We start from the raw sequence: 23818 nt of genomic DNA on the forward strand, positions 1-23818 counted from the left end.
TCACATTTCTGATAGTTTCCTTTGCTGAGAGAAAGCTTTTAAGTTTGAATCTATCCCAGTTGTTGATTCTTGCTTTTATTTCTTGTGCTATGGGAGTCCTGTTAAGGAAGTCTGATCCTAAGCCAACAAGTTGAAGATTTGGACCTACTTTTTCTTCTATAAGATGCAGGGTCTCTGATCTGATTCCAAGGTCCTTGATCCATTTTGACTTGAGTTTTGTGTAGGGTGAGAGATAGGGGTTTAATTTCATTCTATTGCATATGGTTTTCCTGTTTTCCCAGCACCATTTGTTGAAGAGGCTATCTTTTCTCCATTGCATATTGTTGGAACCTTTGTCTAGTATGAGAAAATAGTATTTATTTGGGTTTGTGTCCATGTCCTCTATTCTGTACCATTGATCTACCTGTCTATTTTGGTACCAATACCATGCCATTTTTGTTACTATTGCTTTGTAGTAGAGTTGAAGATCTGGTATTGCAATACCCCCTGCTTCGCTCTTGCTACTGAGGATTGCTTTAGCTATTCTAGGTTTTTTATTCTTCCAGATGAATTTCATAATTGCTTGCTCTATTTCTGCAAGGTACATCATTGGGATTTTAATTGGAATTGCATTGTATCTGTATAGCACTTTAGGTAGTATAGCCATTTTGACGATATTAGTTCTGCCTATCCAGGAACATGGGAGATCTTTCCATCTTCTAAGGTTTTCTTTAATTTCTTTCTTTAGTGTTCTGTAGTTCTCATTGTAGAGGTCTTTCACCTCTTTTGTGAGATTGATTACCAAGTATTTTATTTTTCTCGATGCTATTGTGAATGGGGTAGTTTTCCTAATTTCTCTTTCTGAAGATTCATCACTTATGTATAAAAATGCACTGGATTTATGAGCATTGATCTTGTAACCTGCTACTTTACTGAATTCACTTATGAGTTCTAAAAGTTTTCTGGTGGAATTTCCAGGTTCCTCTAAATATATAATCATGTCATCAGCGAACAGGGATAGTTTGAGTTCTTCTTTTCCTATTCATATCCCTTTAATTTCTTTGGTTTGTCTGATTGCTCTGGCTAGAGTCTCAAGGACAATATTGAATAGAAGCGGTGAAAGAGGGCATCTCTGCCTTGTTCCAGTTTTTAGGGGGAACGCTTTCAGTTTTTCACCATTTAGAATGATATTAGCCATGGGCTGAGCGTAGATTGCCTTTATAATGTTTAGGAATGTTCCCACTACCCCAATTTTTTCTAGTGTTTTGAGCATGAAGGGATGCTGTATTTTATCAAATGCTTTTTCTGCATGCTATTGAAATAATCATGTGATTCTTAACTTTAAGTCTGTTGATATGGTGAATGACATTTATTGATTTCCGAATGTTGAACCAACCTTGCATCCCTGGGATAAAACCCACTTGATCGTGGTGCACTATCTTTTTAATATATATTTGTATGCGATTTGCTAATATTTTGTTGAGAATTTTTGCATCGATATTCATTAAGGATATTGGTCTCAAATTTTCTATCCTCGATGTGTCTCTGTCTGGTTTAGGTATCAGGGTGATATTGGCTTCATAGAACAAGTTTGGTAGGGTTCCCTCCTCTTCTATTTCATGGAATTCATTGAGGAGTATTGGAATGAGCTCTTCTTAAAGGTTTCATAGAATTTGGCTGAGAACCCATCTGGTCCTGGACTTTTCTTTGTTGGTAGGCTTTTGATGACCTCTTCTATTTCATTGCTTGAAATTGGTTTATTTAAGTTGTGTATGTCCTCCTCGTTCAGTTTAGGTAGTTCATATGTCTCTAGAAATTTGTTGATGTCTTCGAGGTTTTCTGTTTTGTTGGAGTATAGATTTTCGAAATAGCTTCTAATTATGTTTTGTATTTCACTCGTGTCTGTTGTGATGTTTCCTTGTTCATTCCGAATTTTAGTAATTTGAGTTTTCTCCCTCTTTCTCTTTGTTAGTGTGGCTAAGGGTTTATCAATTTTATTTATTTTTTCAAAGAACCAACTATTTATTTTGTTAATTTTTCCAATTGTTTCTTTTGTTTCGATTTCGTTGATTTCGGCTCTGATTTTAACTATTTCCTGTCTTCTACTACTTTTGGTATTGGTCTGCTCTTCTTTTTCTAGTGCTTTGAGCTGTAGTGTTAAGTCGTTTATTTGTTGATTTCTACTTCTTTTTTTGAATGCACCCCATGAAATAAATCTTCCTCTAAGTACTGCTCTCATAGTGTCCCAGAGATTTTGATATGATGTGTCTTTGTTCTCGTTTACTTCTAAGAATTTTTTTATTTCCCTCCTGATGTCTTCTGTTATCCATTCATCATATAATAGTGTATTATTTAGTCTCCAGGTATTGGAGAAGTTTCTGTTTTTTATTCTGTCATTTATTTCTAATTTCAATCCATTATGATCTGATAGAGTACAAGGTAGTATCTCTATCTTCTTGTATTTGCTAACAGTAGCTTTGTGGCATAAAATATGGTCTATTTTAGAGAAGGATCCATGTGCTGCTGAGAAGAAAGTGTATTCGTTCTTTGTTGGATGGTATATTCTATATATGTCCGTTAAGTCTAAATTACTCATTGTGTTGTTGAGATCTATAGTTTCTTTATTCAATTTTTGTTTGGACGATCTATCCAGTGGTGAGAGAGGTGTGTTAAAATCGCCTAGTATTATTGTGTTGTGGTCTATTTGATTTCTGTAATTGAGAAGGATTTGTTTGACGTACGTGGATGAGCCAATGTTCGGGGCATAGATATTTATGATTGTTATGTCTTGCTGATTTATGCTTCCCTTAAGCAGCATGTAATGTCCTTCTTTATCCCTTCTGACTAGTTTTGGTTTGAAGTTCACATTATCTGAGATGAGGATGGATACTCCAGCTTTTTTGCTGTGTCCGTGTGCATGGTATGTTTTTCCCCATCCTTTCACCTTTAGTCTATGGGTGTCTCTTTCTATGAGATGAGTCTCTTGCAGGCAGCATATTGTTGGATTTTTCTTTTTAATCCAATCTGCCAGTCTGTGTCTTTTGATTGATGAATTCAGGCCATTAACATTCAGGGTTATTATTGTGATATGATTTGTATTCCCAGGTCAATTGACTCATATTTGTTTTTGACATGATTTGGTTTCTCCTTTATTTGGCTATTCCTTTAGGCTAGCGCCTCCTTTTGCTGATTTGCATCGTTGTTTTTCATCTCTTCCTCATGGAATATTTTGCTGAGAATGTTCTGTAATGCTGGCTTTCTTTTTGTAAATTCCTTTAGCTTTTGTTTATCATGGAAGGATCTTATTTCATCGTCAAATTTGAAGGTAAGTTTTGCTGGGTATAAGATTCTTGGTTGGCATCCAGTTTTCTTTCAGGGCTTGGTATATGTTGTTCCAGGCCCTTCTAGCTTTTAGGGTCTGCATTGAAAAATCTGCTGATATTCTTATTGGTTTCCCTCTGAATGTAATTTGATTCTTTTCTCTCGCGGCCTTTAAAATTCTGTCTTTATTTTGTATGTTAGGTATTTTCATAATAATGTGCCTTGGTGTGGGTCTGTTGTAATTTTGTATGTTTGGAGTTCTATAAGCCTCTTGTACTTGGTTTTCCATTTCATTCTTCAGATTTGGGAAATTTTCTGTTATTATTTCATTGAATAGATTGTTCATTCCTTTGGTTTGTTTCTCTAAGCCTTCCTCAATCCCAATAATTCTTAAATTTGACCTTTTCATGATATCCCATAATTCTTGTAGATTCTGTTCATGATTTCTTACCATCTTTTCTGTTTGGCCAACTTTGCTTTCAAGATTAAATAATTTGTCTTCAATGTCTGAGGTTCTGTCTTCCAGGTGTTCTATCCTATTGGTTATGCTTTCTATGGAGTTTTTAACTTGGTTTATTGTTTCCTTCATTTCAAGTATTTCAGTTTGTTTTTTTTTTCAGTATCTCTAACTCTTTATTGAAATGATCTCTTGCTTCCCGTATTTGGTCTTTTAACTGTTGATTGGTGTGATCATTTAATGCCTGCATTTGCTCTTTCATCTCCTCCTTCAATGCCTGCATTTGCTCTTTCATCTCCTCATTAGCTTCCCTGATCGTTTTAATTACGTACATTCTGAACTCCCTTTCTGACATTTCTTCTGCTGTGCTGTCATTGGGTTTTATTGATGTAGTATCTAGGTTTGTTTGGGACATTTTCTTCCCTTGTTTTCTCATATTGGTCAGTTGTCAGTGGGACCCTGAGATATTGCAGTTTTCCGCTATTGGCTTATAGTGTCCCAGTAGATTTCCAGTGTATCACCTCCCAGCCTTCAGTAGCCTGATGTCTTGGAGGAATCTGATAAAGCAGCTCATCCAAAGAAAACTGCCCCTAGCCCCCTACTGGTTCCACGGTTTGGAACTGGCTCTGTGCGGAAATGCTCTCACTGTGGGCCTGCGCCGTGCAGCTGGCCGTGTGGGAGGAGCCCACTGCCGGAGTGTGGAAGGCTACCTTGGGAAGACTCTAGCTGCCCTGCCCGGCTCCAATAAGCCACCTCTATCTGGGCCTACCAACTGGGCCGAACTTTACCCAGTGGGCAGACTCACCCGTGGCTCTATTTTAGTCCGAGTCTCTCAATGCCTCCCCTTCTTAACTCCAGGGTTCTAGAGCGACTGGGGGTGCAGTCTCCCTCTAGGCCGCCATCTTGGATCGCCCCGTGAAGAGAGCCTGCAGCCAGGAGTGGGCAGAGCCGCCTGAAGAGGTCTCTGGCTGCCCTGCCCTGATCCCAGAGGCTGCTTGCGGATCGAGGCTCTCCTCTGGTTCGTTGCCGGAGTACGCTGCGCTGCAGTGGCTCCGGGACTCGGAGCTTGTTCTGGTCAGAAGGCTCTCACTAGTGGGCCAGTTCCGTTCCGAGAACCTGGAGAAGCTGACTGTGTGGGCGGGGCCCACCGCCAGAGTGCTCAGGGCTGCCTGTGCATGACTCTAGCTGCCCTGCCTGGCTCCGATAAGCCACCTCTATCTGGGCCTGCCACCCGGGCTGAGCTTTACCCAGTGGGCAGACTCACCCGTGGCTCTATTTCAGTCCGAGTCTCTCAATGCCTCCCCTTCTTAACTCCTGGGTTCTGGAGCGACTGGGGATGCAGTCTCCCTCTAGGCCGCCATCTTGGATCGCCTCTGACATTATTCATAACTAAAATCAACTAATAAGAAGTGGACAAAGAATATCAATAGATACTTTTCCAAAACCATGCAAATTGTCAACAGGTATATGAAAAGATGCTCACATCACTCATCATCAGGGAAATGAAATTAGAAACCACAATGTTATGGTTTGGATGTGAAGGGTCCCCCAAATGCTCATGTGTGAGACAACACAAGAAGGTTTGGAGGAGAAATGATTGAGTGATAGCCTTAACATTATCAGTGACTTTATCCTTGATGGGATTAACTGAGTAGTAGCTAGAGGCAGGTGGGGTATGACTGGAGGAAGCGGTTCGTTGGGGGTATTGTTTGGGGTATGTATTTTAATCTAGCAAGTGGAGATTCTCTCTCTGTTTGCTTGCTGATCACAATGTGAGCTGTTTCCCTCTGTCACACTCTTCCACCATGATTTTCTGCCTCACATTGAGTCCCAAGGAATGGAGCCAGCCATATATGAAATAAGACTTCTGAAACCGTGAGTCCCCAAATAAACTTTTTCTCCTATACAGTTGTTCTGGTTGGGACTTTTTAGTCACAGCAGTAACAGAGGTGACTAAAATACACAGTGAGATATCAACACACACATGATAGAATTGCTGTTATCAAAGTCAAAACATAGCAAGTGGTGGCAAAGACATAGAAAAGAAGTAAATATTGTTCCATGGTGCTGGGAATAGAAATTGATACAGTCATTACAGAAATGACAGTAGAGTTTCCTAAAAATACTGAAAAATATGACTATCATATGATCCAGTAAGCCCAATTCTTAGTATATATCCAAATACATGAAATCAGTATGTCCAAAAGATATCAACTCTTCATATTCATTACAGGATTGTCTGCTAAAGGTAAAGATGACATCAATCTAAGCATCCACTAGTGATTGAATGCATAATTCAAATGTGATTTATATATAAAATAGAATCTTATTCCGCCTTTAAAAAGTACTTCCTACTACTTACTACAGTATGGAATGAGCCTGGAGGATTTTACGATGAGGGAAATAGCCAAACAGGAAGAACTTTACCAATGATCTCACTTACATGAGGAATCTTACAAAACAAAGCAAAAAGCAGCAAACTCACAGTAATAGAGAGCAGAATGGTGGTTATTGGGGTCTGGGATATGGGAGAAAAGGTGAGATGTTGGTCCAAGGGTAGAGATATTCAGTTACAAGGTGAATAAGCACTGGAGAAATAAGGCACAGTAATGTGACTACAGCAAATAATAAAGCATCTCACACCTAAAATTTGCTAACATGTTTTCACCACACACTTGAAAACATTAACAATGAGCTGTGTTGTGGTAATCAATTGGCAATATCCACATAAATAGTATCACATTTTAACTCTAAATATGTATATTTTTTATTTTTCATTCATACCTCAATAAAACCATTAAGAAAGAAAAGACTATGGACTGATAAGCAGTATAAGAGAGTGAAGAAAACAACTATTTAGGATCCACTGAGTACTAACAGAATCCTTGTAGGTTTTGCACAAAGTTGCAGTCTGTAGTCTATGAATTGCTGCCAGCTGAGAGAAAGAGAGAAATGTTCTTCCAAGATATGCAACATGGTCTGGTGCTGCCTCCATAATACTCAATCTCTTGCAGTGTTAGTGATACCTGTGCTCTCGACCTATGAGTGTTAAGATCATCTGGGTCAACATTAAAATAAAGACTTCAGTACTCATCATGGACTTACTCAAACAAAATCTCTATGACACAAGCTCTGCTAAGAAGAATTCAGCTGGGTGTTGGTGCAAAGGTGGATAAGCTCTGGGGACTATTGTTCAAACTTCAGAAGGTGACAAAATAAAGGGTCAAATTTGGATCTCCATTTACTAGTCATGGTACACTGCAAATGACTTTGTAACTCTCTGACTTCATTTCCTTTGTGAGTAAAACAGAAGAAATAAGTCCCCTAAATGCATTCATGTGAGAATTAATTATAGTGGAGATATCAATTGTCTGAGGCAGTCCTGACCATTGTAGACCATCTATAAGTGGAGTTGAAGCAGGTGAGGTGTGCTTTCACCTAATTGGACTGTGGTCCTACAATCAATTTTCCTAACTCACTTCTCTCAGGGTTTCTTCAAAGACCAGTGCCCAATAAGTATTCTTATCTATGGTTTTCCACTGATTTGAATATCTCCTGGAAAGTCTAATTGATCATCCTTATGGTAATCACTTACCTTTCCCTGTCTTCTCTACGGAAACATGAAGTGTTTTTCAGTGTCTCTGATTTTCAGTTTGGATCCAGATTACTCTGTTTTAAAATTTATCTTCAAATACATTGATTTTCAAAATAAAGGATGGTATCAGAGAGAAAATACAGAAAGTGAAAGATCACTTCAATAAGGAGCCAGAAATTTTAAAAAGGAATCAAGAAGAAATCCTCAAAATGAATGAAACAATAAACCAAATTAAAAAGTCAGTGGAAACTGTCACAAACAGACTAGAACACTTGGAAGACAGAACTTCAGAAAATGAAATCAAAATATATACTCTTGAAAATAACATTGACCACATAGAGAAGATGGTAAGAAACTATGAACAGAAATATGGGATAACATGAAAAGATCAAATTTAAGATTTATCAGAATACAAGAAGGCATGGAGATACAAACCAAAGGGGTGCACAAACATCCAAAGATGTAATATCAGAAAACTTCTCAAATCTAAGGAATGAAATGGAAAATGAACCACAAGACGCTTACAGGCCCCAAATGTACAAAATTAGAGTAGACCCACACCAAGGCACATTATAATGAGAATGACTAGCATACAGAATTAGGATAAAATCTGAAAATGCAAATTATGAAAATGCAAATTATATATAGGGAGAAACCAATGTAGATCTCAACTGATTTCTCAACACAGACATTCAAACACCCAGGAGGTCCTGGAATAACATTTATGAAACTCTGAGAAAAATATGGATACCAGCTGAGAATTTTGTATCCAGCAAAATTAGGTTTCAAATTCGAAGGTGAAATGAAAACCTTCCATGATAAACAAAATTAAGAGAATTCACAACTAGAAACCTATACTACAGAATATTCTCAGTAAAATAGTCCATGAAGACAAAATGAAAAACAACAATAAGATCCAGCAAAGGGTGTAACTACACCAAAGGAAAGGCCAATCAAAGGAGAAACTAAGTCAAGTTAAAACCAAAAGTAAACCAAAATGACCAGGAATACAAATCATATCTCAATAATAACACTGAATGTTAATGGCCTAAACTCATCAATCAAAGGACATAGGCTGGCAGATTGAATTAAAAAAAAAAGAAAGAACCAATAATTTGCTGTCTTCAAGAGACTTGCCTCTCAGGAAAACACATCCATAGACGAAGGTGAAAGGTTGGGAAAAAACCTATCTCTCACTTTGTCTGCATAAACAAAGCGGAGTTTTCATCCTCATATCAGACATAGTGTACTTCAAACCAAAGTTAGTCAGAAGGGATAAAGAAGAACATTTCATGTTGCTTAAGGGAATTATACACCAACAAGACATAACAATCATAAATATATTTGCCCCAAACAATGGAGCATCTACGTACATCAAACAAACCTTCTCAATTTCAAGAACCAAATAGACCACAACACAATAATACTGGGTGACTTTAACACACCTCTCTCATCACTGGATAGAACTTCCCAACAAAAAAGAAACAAAGAAAGTATACAATTAAATAGTACAATCAATGATTTAGACTTAACAGACATATATAGAGTATTTCAACCATCACTGAGTGAATACACTTTCTTCTCAGCAGCACATGAATCCTTCTCCAAAATAGACATTATGTTATTCCACAAACAACACTCAGCAAATAAAAAAGAAATAGAAATACTACTCTGATACATTAGAATTATCCATGAGTTGAATTTCTTGTGATATATTCACTCTCTTAAACAGAAATTTGTCAGTTTCTTTCCCTTATACTTCCCATTTTCTTCCATTTATCCCTTCCCCATTCTCTTCCTCTACTTTCCTGGCTTTTCCATTGTCCCTAACCCTCACCCTAACCCTTCATTTTCTGAGCCTTGGTTATCTCACTTATGGTCTCCATTTCCATCTGTTTCCTTTGAGATGATATTTTATTCTTTAAGATTGAGTAAAACTTCATTGTACACACATACCATGTTATCTTTACCCATCCATCCGATGAATGATATCTAGGTGGGTTTCATAACTTTGATAATGTGAAGTGTGCTGCTATAACTGTATATGGATGTATTCCTAGAGTATGGTGACTTTAAGTCCTTTGGATAAACACCAAGGAGTTGGATACCTTGGTCATTTTGTGGTTCCAGTTCTACTATTTTGAAGAATCTCCATAGTGATTTTCATAGTGATTATACTAATTTACAATCCTACCAACAGTGTAAAAGTGCTCCTTTTACTTCAAATGCTCTCCAACATTTATTATTGTTTGTTTTCTTTTTCCCAATATTTTTGTGGCTGGATTATAGTTGTACATAGTGGTAGGATTTGTTGTTACATATTCATACATGCATGCAATATAACAATATATTTCAACTAAAATTATTCTGCAGTATTCCTCACTTCCCCTTGCCCCATTCTTCTACTCTACTGATTTATCATTGATTTTCATGAGATTTTCCCAACTTTCTTATCCTTATTTAACTCCTTGGGATAATTTCTGAAAAGTGGAATAGTTGGGTCAGTCCTAGGATTTGAGGAAACTTCATATTGATTTCCATAGTGGTTGTCCTAATTTATAATCCCACCAACAGTGTAAAAGTGGTTTTTTTCTCCCCGTCACATAATCTCCCCATTTATTATTTGTGTTCCTGATGACTGACATTCTAATTGGAGTGAGATAAAAATCTCAGTGTCATTTCAATTCAAATTTGGTGTTAAGGTTTTAAGTTCTTTACATAGTTTGGAATTAAACTTCTTATGGAAGAGTAGCTTGCGAAGTTTTTTCTCCCATTCTGTAGCTTGTCTCTCCACATTCCTTTTTATTTTCTTCGTTGTGCAGAAGTTTTATAATTTGATACCATCCCATTCATTAATTTTTGATTTTATTTCTTGAGTTTTAGGAGTCTTATTGTAGAAGTCAATGCCTATACCTATCAGTTAGAGTGTTTCCCTTCTGTTTTATTCCAGGAATTGCAGGGTTTCTGGTCTAATTTCTAGGTTTTTGATACGCATTGAGTTGACCTATAGTCAGGATGAGAGAGGAGAATCTAATTTCATTCCTTTACGTGTGGATATCTAGTTTTCTCAGCACCACATGTTTAAAAACAACAAAACTGCCTTTTCTCCAATGGATGTGTTTGGCACCTTTGTCAAAGTTCAGATCACTGTATCCATGTGGGTTTATCTTGATGATTTCTTTTCCATTAATCTACCTGACAGAACCATGTGGTTTTTGTTGCCAGTTCGCTATAGTATAATTGGAGTTTAGGTACTGTGATGCCTCTGGCATTGCTCTTATTGCTCCGTATTGCCTAAGCTATTCTGGGTCTTATATTTTTCCAAATGAAATTTAGGACCTCTTCTTCCTATTCCTTGAAGAATGGCATTGCTATCTTGATTGGGATTTCATTGATTGCTTTGTTAATTCGGTACTTTTGGTAATGTTAATTCTGCCTACTTAAGAACATGGGGAATCTTCCCTTCTTCTGAGGTCTTCTTCAGTTTCTTTCTTTGGTCTTATAATTTTTATCATAGAAATGTTTCTCTTCCTTGTTAAATTCATTCCTAGGATATCAGGATTTGAGTTTCTTTGTTTGTTTTGAGGCAATTGTGAATGGAATTATATTCCTGATTTGTTTTTCAGTGGATTTATTTTTGCCGTGTATAAAAGCTACAGATTTTTATATTTTATATTTTAATCTTATATCCTACTACTTTTATGAACTTGTTTTCTGAATCAACCATGGAAGTCTTCTGGTGAAGTTTTTTTGGGTCTTCCAAATGCACAATCACATATATCATTTGCAAACAGTGATAATTTGACTTCTTTCTTTCCTATATGTCTCATTTATTTCCTTCTCTTGCCTATTGCTCTAAAATATCAAATACTTTATTGACTTGAATTAGTGACAATGGACATCCTTGTCTTTTTCCTAAGTGTAGACAAAAATGTTCTCAGTTTTCCCATCTACTATATGTTGTCTTGGGGTTTGTTATATACAACCCTTATGATATTTAGGCAAGTTCTTTCTATCCTTTCTTTCTTCAGCATTTTTAACATGAATAGGTGCTAGATTTTGCCACAGGCTTTTTCTCCATCTATTGAGATTATCAAGTGATTATTATTTTTTATTCTATTTCTGTAATGCATTATTTTTATTTATTTGTACGTGTTGAACCATTCTTGCATCCCAGGAATGAAACAAGCTTGATCATCATATATAGTTCTGTTCTTTGTTCATTTTAGACACAATCTTACTGTGCTTTCCTGCCTGATTTGCCAACATTTTATTAAGAATTGTGGCATTTCTATTTATCAGGATGATGGATTTCTAGTTTTCTTTCAATGATGTGTCCTTATATGCTTTTAGGATCATGGTGATATGAGTTTCATAAAATGAATTGGGAGTTATCCCCCTCCCCCACACTCTTTTTTATTATTTCTTCTATTTAGTTAATCATGACAGCAGAATACATTTTTGATTCAGTGTACACAAATGGAGTACACAAATGGAGCTTTTCATTTCTCTGTACATGATGTAGAGTCACACCACTTATGTAATTGTATATATACATAAGGTAATGATGTTTGTCTCATTCCATCGTCTTTCCTTCCCCCATCTTCTCCCCACTCCTCATTTCCCTCTACACAATCCAATGCTCCTCCACTCTTCCCATGCCCCATCCAACCTCGCCCATTATGTATCATGATCCAATTATCATATGAAACATTTGGCCTTTGTTTTATGGAGATTGGCTTATTTTATTTAGCATAATATCTTCCAACTCCATCAATTTTCCTGCAAATGCCATAATTTTATTCTTCCTTATGACTAATATCCATTGTGTATATATGTCACAGGTTCTTTATCCATTCATCTATGAAGGGCATCTAGGTTGATTCCACAATCTTGCTATTGAGTTGTTATAAACATTGATGTGACTGTGTTACTGTAGCATGCTGATCTTAACTCCTTTGAGTATAAACCAAAGAGTGGGATAACTCGATCAAATGGTGGTTCCAGTCCAAGTTTTCTGAGGGATCTCCATACTGCTTTCCAGAGTGGCTGTACCAATTTGCAATCCCACCAGCAGTGTTTTCCCCACATCCTAACCAACACCTATTGCTGCTTGCATTCTTGATAATAGCCATTCTAATTGGAGTGAATTGAAATCTTAGGATAGTTTTGATTCTCATTTCTCTAATTACTAGTGATGTTGACCATTTTTTCATATATTTGTTGATTGATTGTATATCTCCATCTGGGCAGTGTCTCCTCAGTTTCTTAGCCCATTTATTGATGGAGTTATTTGTATCTTTGGTGTTAAATTTTTTGAGATCTTTATAAATTCTGGAGATTAGTGCTCTATCTGAACTGCCTGTCCCCCCAAACACTTTTTATTTCATGGAATAATATGGGAAAGCACTGCATGAGTTTTTCTTTAAAGGTCTGATAGAATTCAGCCAACAACCAACTGGTCCTGGATTTTTCTTTTCTGGAAAGCTTTTTATGAGTGCTTCAATATCTTTATTTATAATGATTAAATTCTCTAGGTCTTCTTGGTTCAATTTTTGTAGGTAGCATCTAGGTATAAATCTGTCCAGATACATTGACCTCATCCCAACATCTGCCCCATGCAGTGAACTGTGACTAAATTCAGAAACTGCTTCACCCCCAATGTCAGATTCTTCCTCCCACATTGAAGACCCCAAATTTGCAGTATGCTTTCAGTTTCATTTTGCCGTATATGGATTTCCAGTTTTCCCAGCACCATTTTTTTAAGAGACTGTCTTTTCTACATTGTATGTTTTTGGCACCTTTGTCTAGTATGAGATAACTGTATTTATGTGGGTTTTTCTCTATGTCCTCTATCCTGCAACATTGGTCTACATGTTGATTTTGGTGCCAGTACCGTGCTGTTTTTCTTTCTATTGCTTTGTAGTATGGTTGAAGGTCTGGTATTGTGATACCACCTGCTTCGCTCTTTCCATCTAAGGATTGCAGAATACATTTTTGATTCAGTGTACACAAATGGAGTACAGCTTTTCATTTCTCTGTTTGATGTAGAGTCACACCACTTACATAATTGTATATATACATAAGGTAATGATGTTTGTCTCATTCCATCATCTTTCCTTCCCCCATCTTCTCCCCACTCCTCATTTCCCTCTACACAATCCAATGCTCCCTCCACTTTTCCCATACCCCATCCAACTTCCCCCCATTATGTATCATGATCCAATTATCAGATAAAACATTTGGCCTTCGATTTTTTGGGATTGTGTTCTTTATCCTGCACTATTTGTCTACATGTTGATTTTGGTGCCAGTGCCATGCCGTGTTTCTTTCTATTGCTTTGTAGTATGGTTGAAGGTCTGGTATTGTGATACCACCTGCTTCGCTCTTTCCATCTAAGGATTGCCTTGAATATACTGGGTCTCTTGTTCTTCCAAATGAATTTCATGATTGCTTTCTTTATTTCTATGAAGTATGTCATTGGTATTTTAATTGGAATTGCATTGAATTTGTATAGTGTTGTTGGTAGTATGGCCATTTTGACAATACTAATTCTGCCTATCCAAGAACATGGGAGATCTTTCCATCTTCTAAGGTTTGCTTTAATTTCTTTCTTAAGTGTTTTGTAGTTTTCATTATAGACGTCTTTCACCTCTTTTGTTAGATTGATTCCCAAATATTTTGTATGCTATTGTGAATGGGATAGTTTTCCTAATTTCTCTTTCAGAGGATTCATCACTTATGAATAGAAATGCATGAGATTTATGAGTGTTGATTTTATATCCTGCTACTTTGCTGAATTCATTTAAGAGTTCTAGAGGTTTTCTGGTAGAACTTTTCGGATCCTGTAAATATAGAACCATGTTATCAGCAAATAGTGATAGCTTTAGTTCTTCTTTTCCTATTTGTATCCCTTGAATTTCTTTGGTCTGCCTGATCGCTCTGGCTAGAGTTTCAAGGATGATGATGAATAGAAGTGGTGAAAGAGGGCATCCCTGCCTTGTCCAGCATTAGGAGAATTGCTTACAGTTCTTTTCCATTTAAAATGATGTTGGCCATGGACTTAAAATAGATAGCTTTTGCAATTTGGAGGTATATTCCTACTATCCCTATTTTATCTAGTGGTTTGAGCATGAACGAGTGCCGTATTTTATCAAATGCTTTTTCTGCATCTATTGGCACAATCATATGATTCTTAACTTTCAGTCAGTTGATGTGTTGAATTACATTTATTGATTTCTCAATGTTGAACCAAGCTTGCATCCCTGGGATGAACCCCACTTGATCGCAGTACAATGTCTTTTAAATATGTTTTTGTATGTGATTCTCCATTTCTCCTTCTCATTCATATCACATGTATGATGAGGAGGTAGAGTAGACATTATCTTGAAATATGAGACTTTAGTCATGAAAATGAAGGTCTACATGCTAAATCTGAAAAGTACGAAAAATGCAAAGTACTTGATATTCTAATGCTTTGAGATACTGTCCTATTGTTAGAATTAACCATAATGAGTACTAATTGATTTCTGAGGTAAATATGTCCAATATTTATTTAGCACATTAATAACTATATTTTGTTTTATTTTCAGAGAAACAGATATTTAACAGAAATTGGACAAAGAGGAACATTTCATGCTAGATCTTATAAGCCTGAACCAAGAGTCTGCAATTCTCCTCTTGTGTCAAAATTTAAATGGGCTCAATCTGGCCTACAAATGCATTATGAAGTTGAAATTGTGAAAAGTTACTAGAGCAGCAAAATCTGCAAGGAATCACAGTGCACAATAATGGGGTAACAAACACAGATGTGCTGGCATTATTGTGATCCAGTGGGAAACCATTGCTACTTGGTCTAGGGAACAAGCAATAAAGAGGAAAATACAAACTGAAGTGACACTCAAAGTTGAAGACAGGTAGTTGATGCATAAACTACCACTGTGATAAGCAGAAGTCATTCCAACATGAAAGCCAAGGTTCTGTATGGAGAAGGTGATGTGACACAGTATTGCAACAAGGCCATTAATTAAATACTGAGTACAGGAGAAGATTAACACACACACACACACACACACAATATGCATATTATTTTGAAACAGATGACTTGACTAGCATTAAATTGTAATGTTTTATAACATCCAGATCACCTGCAGTGTGTCCAATGTTTTGTAAATCAACACCATTAACAAGAACTAAACACTCTCAACATGTGTACTAAGAAGAGAGAGGCAGTCATCTTCCATGGTAATGTCCACCTCAGGTACTTTTCTGAGCTCATGGAGTTAAAATTACTTCAAGCAGTACATTTATCAACCAAGGTTAATATTTTGATCTGTTGAAGTTGGAGATTGAGCAGTTATAGACATGTATCTTATCATAGTTAAGTTAGGTTAAATCAAATTTGTTGAAAGAAAATAAAGAAAAATTAAATATGTGGAATGCACTCCACACCAGAGATTGAAATATTAATATGGTTTGGTGGTATTACTAGAGTTATGTCACAATGGTGGTAGATCCTTATGTTCAAGGATTGGTCTCTCCACCATATCAACTACCAACTTTGTATAATCAATCTAAATAAATTATTTTAGGACTCCAAAATCTAGGCAAACATGTGCAGCTTCCTGGGCAGTACTTGATAAAGAAAGTGTCTGACAAATATCAGTACATTGGGCATCTCACACAGAGGCTAACATTCCCCATACCCAGTATATAGGGGTAATGTGGGGGACAGTGTACTGTGTTTCTGTGCAACTTGCTGGCCTTCGACTAGAAAATGGGGACTTTTTCCTTCAAACATAAAGGTTGTGACTTCTTTTTCCATCGTAGTGTTGGGAATGGAACCAAGGGCATTCTACCACTGAGTTGTTTTTCCAAAACTTTTTACATTTTATTTTGAAACAGGGTCTTCCTAAACTGTACTTGCTGCCCACAAACTCGCAATCCTCCTGCCTCATCCCCCTGAGTCTCTGGGGGCCACCATACCCTGCTGAAGTTGTGAATTTTGGTTGCTGATGAACTGGCACAGACATTATTCATTTTTTAATAATTATGGGGACACGTAACTTTCTTAGAGTCATGAAGGGAAGAATTTTACAAAGCAAATGAGTTTTTTTTTAAATCAGATCTAGGAATGTAAAGAAATCCCTATCAGATCACAGACTAGCTAGACACATAAAGGGATAGAGATTTTGATGATCACAGATAACAAGAAATATAGTTCTTTAAATTATTTTTTATTTTTACAGACTGCATTTTAGATTAATTGTACACAAATGGGGTACATCTTTTCATTTCTATGGTTGTGCATGATGTATATTCATACCATTCATGTAATCATATATGTACATACAGTAATGATGTGTGTCTCATTCCACCATTTTTCAAACTCCCTCTCCTCCCCCTCATTTCCCTCTAATAATACTAATGGAAGGGTAAAAATAATTTATTTATTGAATTAACAGATTGCAATATTTTAAATATCCAGTTCTCAACAACAATAAAAACTATGCAGTATAAAAAAGTCAGTAGTAAAATCTATAAATAGCTAAGGATTTGACAAAAACTACTCCTCAGGAGACCACATAGCAATCTCACTGTATAAAATCCTTTATCTTCTGAAAAGTAAACTTGAAAAAAAATCAGAAAATCAATTTGTGAAATATTCAAAAATATCAATTTTGGGGAAGGAAATTAAAAAGGGAAACCAATAGGTAATCCACAAAAAAATACAATATATAAAATAATGGATTCAGCACAGAAGTTCAACAGCAGACTTCAACAAATGAAAGAAATAAATACCAAATATGAGTACAGAACAACAGAAATATCCCAGAAGGAACAGCATAAAGAAAAAGGAAAAAAAGAAAATGAGTAGAACAAAAGGGATTATGAAATTCCATCTACTAGGACAAGGCACCTAGATGGAAGTCCTAGAAGAAGAGAGACAAAGGAGGCAGATTTTGTCTGAAGAAATAATGGCTGAAAACTTTAAAATTTATGGAAAGTCATGACTCTACCCATACCAGAAACTAATCTCCCAGTCGGATAAAGCCTAAGAGAATCATATCAAGGCACATTTTAAACACATTTAACAACCAAACAGAGAGACTGTTGAGCACAGAAAGACACAAGTGACTTATCACATACAGTGTCTTCCATTATAGTGATAACTGGCATTGCCTCAGAAACTATGGAAGACATTAATCTGTGGCAACATGGATTTAAAGTGCTGACAGGAAACACATCAATGAAGAATTTTCTGCCTGCCAACAATATCCTTTCACAATATGTGGGAAATTAAGATATTTCAAGATAAAACAAAAGGTAAGGGAATTCTTCACAAGTACATCTGTCATATAAGAAATGCTAAAACAACTCAACTTTCTAGTTGAAACAAAAGGAATGTGACAAAAATTTCCTATGTAATACAGAAGTACACCACAGCAAATCCCACCATCCTGTACATCCACAACAATGGGAGCCTAATTAGAGTAAAATACATTCAATGCTTATATAACTATATTAAAATGCACTCTACTATTGTTTATAACTAAAAAGAACCAATAAAAAGAGAAAGAGAAGAAAAAAAGTATATTGGAAAATAAATCACTGCAAAATTAAGAAATACTCCTGATGAACTGTAGCTCTTCCAATGATTATAAATATGAATAGAATTTTATTTTTGCATATAACCCTCTATTGGTTTCTATATTATTTTGAAAAGAATTAATGAAAAATAATCACAAATATATGCTACGGACACACAATTTTGGAAAGTGTAATTTGTGATCATAAAAGACAAAGGAGAAATTAGTTGGATCAAGGTAGAATAAACTGTATGCACTTGAAAACTGAGAATCATTTCAAATTAGATAATTGTAATTAACTGCAATCCCCATGGTAACTCCTAAAACAAAACTGAAAAGATATGCGTATATATATACAGAGAAAAATCAAGAGGGAATTAAAATATAAAATAAGATGATCAAATAAAACTTAAGTCAATATAAGAAGAAATGAGGGGAAAATTATATAAGGCATATGGAATGAGATAGCATGATAGAACAAAGATTATCAATATAATTAAACTCTTCAACTGTAAAAGCATTATGCACACCATGAAAAAGAAAAAGATATAGAAGGAATATACAATCTATAAAAGTTTCACTCGTAGCAAACAAAATTTTATTAAAAGTTAAAAAAATGGATGATTTCCTGTGCAACTAGAAACTGAATATGGGGATGGCACAGTACTATCACACAAGGATATTAATAAAAATGTGTTTAGGGGTGGAATTTTCTCTCTGATATGCAGAGGCTAACACACAATAAGGTGGGAGGTGCAAGAAATAGAATTTCATTGGATTAGACAAAGGGGAATGAAGGGAAGAGAGGGGTAACTGGAATAGGAAAAACAGTAGTGTGAATTATACATGACTTTCCTATGTTCATATATGAATACACAACCAGTGTAAGTCCACATCATGTACAACCACAAGAACCGGATCCTCATTACAATAAGTTATAACCCATGTGTGTATAATGTCAAAATACACTCTACTGCCATGTATATCTAAAAAGAACTAATTTTAAAAAGGAGTAAGACATTTTATATTGGAAAATAGAATATTTTATAGTAGAAAAAAGGTGAATTTATTTACAACATACAATATAAATGCATATGTAACAATCAAGAGAGCCTGAAAATGTAAAAAGCACACAATGACAACTGAAAAGACAAAGAGTTGTAAAATTGAACTAGGACATTCCAACACTCAACTTTCAATAAAACATGAAGCATCTTAACAAATATCATAAAGGAAATAGAAGATTTAAATAGCACCAGATATCAGCTACAGCTAACAAACACATAACAGAACATTTTTCTGAAGAATTACGGAATACACATTCAACTCAAGTACACAAAGTATGTTCTATAGGACAGACCACATAGAGATCATGCATATTTCTCAAATGATTTTAAAATGTTAAAATCAATCCAAGTATCTTCTCTGACTACAATGGAATGAAATTAAAAGTCAGCAATATAAGGAAATGTGAATGTTAAAGAACCTACTCTTGGACAACCAATAGGTTAAAGAAGAAATCACTAAGAAAACTAGAAAACATTTAAGATAAATGAAAATCAAACACAATGTGACAGAACGATGCTATGTAGGAAACCCAGTTCATAGAAGAGCATTGAAAGCAGCAAATCTACACTAAAGAGAATACAATGTTCAAATTATATCTGTAATTTTTTGAAAAATCTAGAAATTAGAAAAGCTTTCTATAAAGAAGATGCTGCCATTATTAAAGGAACATGGCAATAGAAGTGTATACTTACCAGTTTCCCATCTTGATGGGAAATTGAAGGTCCTTCAAGAATATGAACTCAAGCAATTGAAGATTGAAGAAGGCCTCATGCTTGTATCGATCAGATTAAAAATAAAATTTTTAATTTTTATTTTAAAAAGAAAAAATGAACTGGATTTTTCAGTGACATCAGCTCTCTTAGACAATATGGCAATTTATTTGTTCAGAGCAATACACTTCAGGGAGCTTCCTTGATCTGCTGCACAGTAAGTGCTGGTGTCAGACTTCACCCCGGTGAGCATGGCCTTGCAAACAATGAACATGGCCCTGGACCAGGCATTACATGGTTTCAAAATGGTTGGACTTGGCTATTAATTTGTTATGTGACATGGACCAAAGTCTCATTTTTATGACTCACTTTCCTCTTGTATAAAACAAGGAGATTAGGTGGGGGATATCTAATTTTTTTCAAGTTCCAAGACTCCTTTATAAACTAGTCCATCTGTTTCTCCTATCAGGGAACAGACACAATAGCCTCCCTGAGTTCTGTCTTACATGATGACAAGTGTTTCCAAGGCTAGAGAAGTTTCACCCCACCCACTTTCTAGATGAAAGACAACTTTAAGAAGAGTGACTACTTCATGGCTTTCTCAACAGGCAGGGAAGCCATGTTTTCATTTCTGCATCAGGAGTCCAGTGAGAAGAGGGGGTGCTTGGCTTGGAGGCTCCTCTGGGCTGCATACACAGCCTTTTCTCAGAGGCCAGAGGCACTATTCCCAATGTCCAGGTTGTTAGCTTTTTCTCACTTGTTTGGAGACTCCACCCACTGATTCTGCTTCCTGACCCTGCAGAGTTTCTCAAGAGCTTCTAGAAGTCCAATTCTACCAAGACTCTTCTAACATACCCTGAAAAGTCAATTCAGTCAATAGCATTACTGAGCATCCTATGTGCAGCAATCCCATGCTCAAATCCAGGGATAGGAATGTGAATAAGAAAGAGAGCTTCCCTCTAAGAGAGAGGAAGATGAATTAACAGGCATTGGAACTGCAGTGTGACCCAGGCTATGCTAGAGGCTGCTGTGGGAGCCCAGATTGAGGAGTTCCTGACTGGACTTTCTGAGGCAGGGGAAGAGCAGTCAGAAGGTAAGAAAGTCTCTTTTTAAGGAAGTGGCATTTAAGTGTTTTCTCTTAATTTGTAAGCATCTTTGAAAGACACAGGTGGCACACACTCAAAAATGCTAATTGAAAAGTTTATTGAGAAGACTTTTTCAGAGGTATGCAGAGAAAGGAAGTGGCAAAGTGTGCTAAATGATTCAGGACTAGGATGAGAAGGAAGATGTTACCAGCCCAGGTTGGGAGGTGCAGGGAAGGAGGGTGTCATTTGAGATCAAATAAATGCTTAGTCAAAATACAGTGGATGCCTAAATTGGAAATGCATGTAGTGGGCGATGAATAGTCACTGCAAAAACTGTGATCTGGGAGTGTGGGAATGAAAGGATAAATACTCTAACCTATGTAACACCCAGTTCTCTGAATTCAAAGGATCTGGTTCCTGGCTTAATGTAGTCCCTAGAAGTCAGTTTCTAGGATACAGGTAGAAATAATGTAAGGAAGGCAGGGAAGGAAGGAAATCAGGTTTATACATGAATACAAGCCATGGGTTGATTAGCTATTGATTAATACATTTATCAATTCCACATTCATCAATCCTTCCCTTGCAATAGCTCAAAAATAGAAATAAATAGTTAATTAATGTTATTTTAGGAAACAGTTTGTGTTGGATGGGGCTGGTCCTGCAAGGAGTTGTTTTTAATCCTGATCACCCTGTTACAGTATTTTACCTTGAAACCTCTTCTTCATTCAAGACACACACACTGACAAAACCTCAGCTGCAATTGGGCTACGCACTATACCACCCTTCTGTGATCTGTGCTTCATTCCAGTCTGAAGAAAGGGTAGGTTAACAGATTTTTGAAAGAGAACCTGCAGTCATCTGAACAAGTGTTTTCTTGTTGTTGTTGCAGGATCATTTTCTGACGAATGTGTCAATCACTCTGCACCCATTAACAGCAAGGATACTGTCCATGAGCTCTGTCTCCACTAATTTTCCCCACCATTCCAGATCCAGTTCAAATTTCTCTGCATGAAAGAAATCTCACTCTTGTATATTCAATAAAAGTATTCTAACACAGTCCTGAGGTCATAAACTACATCTAACTTTCAGTGCACACCAAACAGAAAGCACATTATGAGTGTAATATTTTGTTTTAGCCAAAATTAACAACCAGCGTTTATTCTATGGCTTTAAATTTATTTAAAAGAAAATATGAAATTAGCTCTTCTCACACTCGTATCTAAATGTTCAGGGAAATCATCACTTATGTGTATGCATACAGAGAGAAAACATGGAAAGATAATTCCAGCTAGAGAGAATAGCATGAAGTGCAATTTGAATTGGCCAGGAGGTCTAAGGATACCCTTTCTTTCTCCCTCTAGTGGTAAACAGCCCCCAGGCAGAGAGGGAGACAAATAAATCTAAGGGAAATTAAGTCAAAGAAGAGGAAAAATATATATATATGTTGATATTTGAACACACACAAACAGAAATACATATGTGTGCGTACACAAAATGCCTATGATTTGGAAGTGACATTTGTATAATAACATGTCATGGATATATAGGTGAGCAGTATAAATAAATACAACTCCTAATGCTCCATTGTTTGGCCATTTCATCATAGCCAAATATATTTTACTATTTAAATCTACATACCTCTTTGATGATATTTAGATCATCTTTGAACTGTTAATACACCAATGCTATGTAAATATGTAATTTCACTCTTGTACTTCTTCAGGATGATTTTCTAGACATGGAATGGATGCCCTATAGTGTATATAAGCTTTTATTTTCAGAGATAGTGAAATATAGTGCATTATATGTTATGTAAGTGTTTACTTTTCTAATGTGAGTGTAACTAAGGACTGTTTGCCCTACTCTTTGTAACAACTGAGGATTGGAATTCTTTGATAGTTCCATGGGTTGACTTCCATGAATTTCTCTAGGATAAATTCCTATTCTCTTCAAACAGTATTTAATTAAAATGATCATAAATTTCTGGAAATAATGTCTATATCTATGTATCTGTTTCTATATTTCTATGTCTTGCTCTCTCAGTGATTATGCACATACACATATACACACAAACACACACACACACACACATCAATGAATATTTCATATGAATCTGAAACAATGTCAAATGTAAGCATATGTGAGAACAAGAAATCAGTGATTGTGAAATCCACTTTAGAAAGTCTGATATTTTATGTGATTTGAAATGATTATAGATTTGAAATCAGGAGGTAAAGGCTAAAAGACTGACCATTTCATTTAGAAATTTAGAACTGAATAAGAATTTTTGTCTGATTCTCAGGGACACAAGAAGAAGACTGGAGTTGAGAGCACATCAAACAGGAAAAGCAAAGTAATACCTTGGTCTCAGTTAATGCTTGAAGGTTACCATGAAGGTCTATACCCAGAGATTAAGAGTACACATGAAGTTGAAGAGCTATAGACAAGAGTTCTGGCTTAAATAATTGTATTCACTGATTACATTGATCTACACCTAAACATGCTTGCTGAACACATACTTTTGACTGGAGAAAGGTAAAGTCATCCCAAACCTCAGATTATCATTCTACTATTTGAAGGACAATGTGTAGCAATAATTGAAGAACCTCTGACAAACCAGTGACCATCTCAATAAATGTCAAAAACACTCTTTAGGTAATGTTCAAAACCTAGTCAAGAGAAACACTGTCAGAAAGCTAAAGAAAAAAGGGACCATCTGTTCTATAAAAAGGATATTTTCAAAATCTTATAGAAAATATTTTAATTATTGGTAAAATATTGAACTCCCCATAAAATTGAGATTAATAAGGTATTGTCTCTTTTATTTCTATTTAATATTATACAGGAGGATGTGAGTAAAAAGTGGTAAAGACTCTTGAAAATTCCCTCCAATTTGAAAACAATGAGAGCCCAGTGAAAATTTTATGAACATTGTTTTAGACTTCTGGATATCAACCAAATTCAAGTGTTTATTCAACATCAGTGTATAAACCCTAGTGAGAATAGTGATATTG

This window comes from Sciurus carolinensis, chromosome 5 (genome assembly GCF_902686445.1).
Source record: "Sciurus carolinensis chromosome 5, mSciCar1.2, whole genome shotgun sequence".
In the NCBI taxonomy this organism is placed as follows: Eukaryota; Metazoa; Chordata; class Mammalia; order Rodentia; family Sciuridae; genus Sciurus; species Sciurus carolinensis.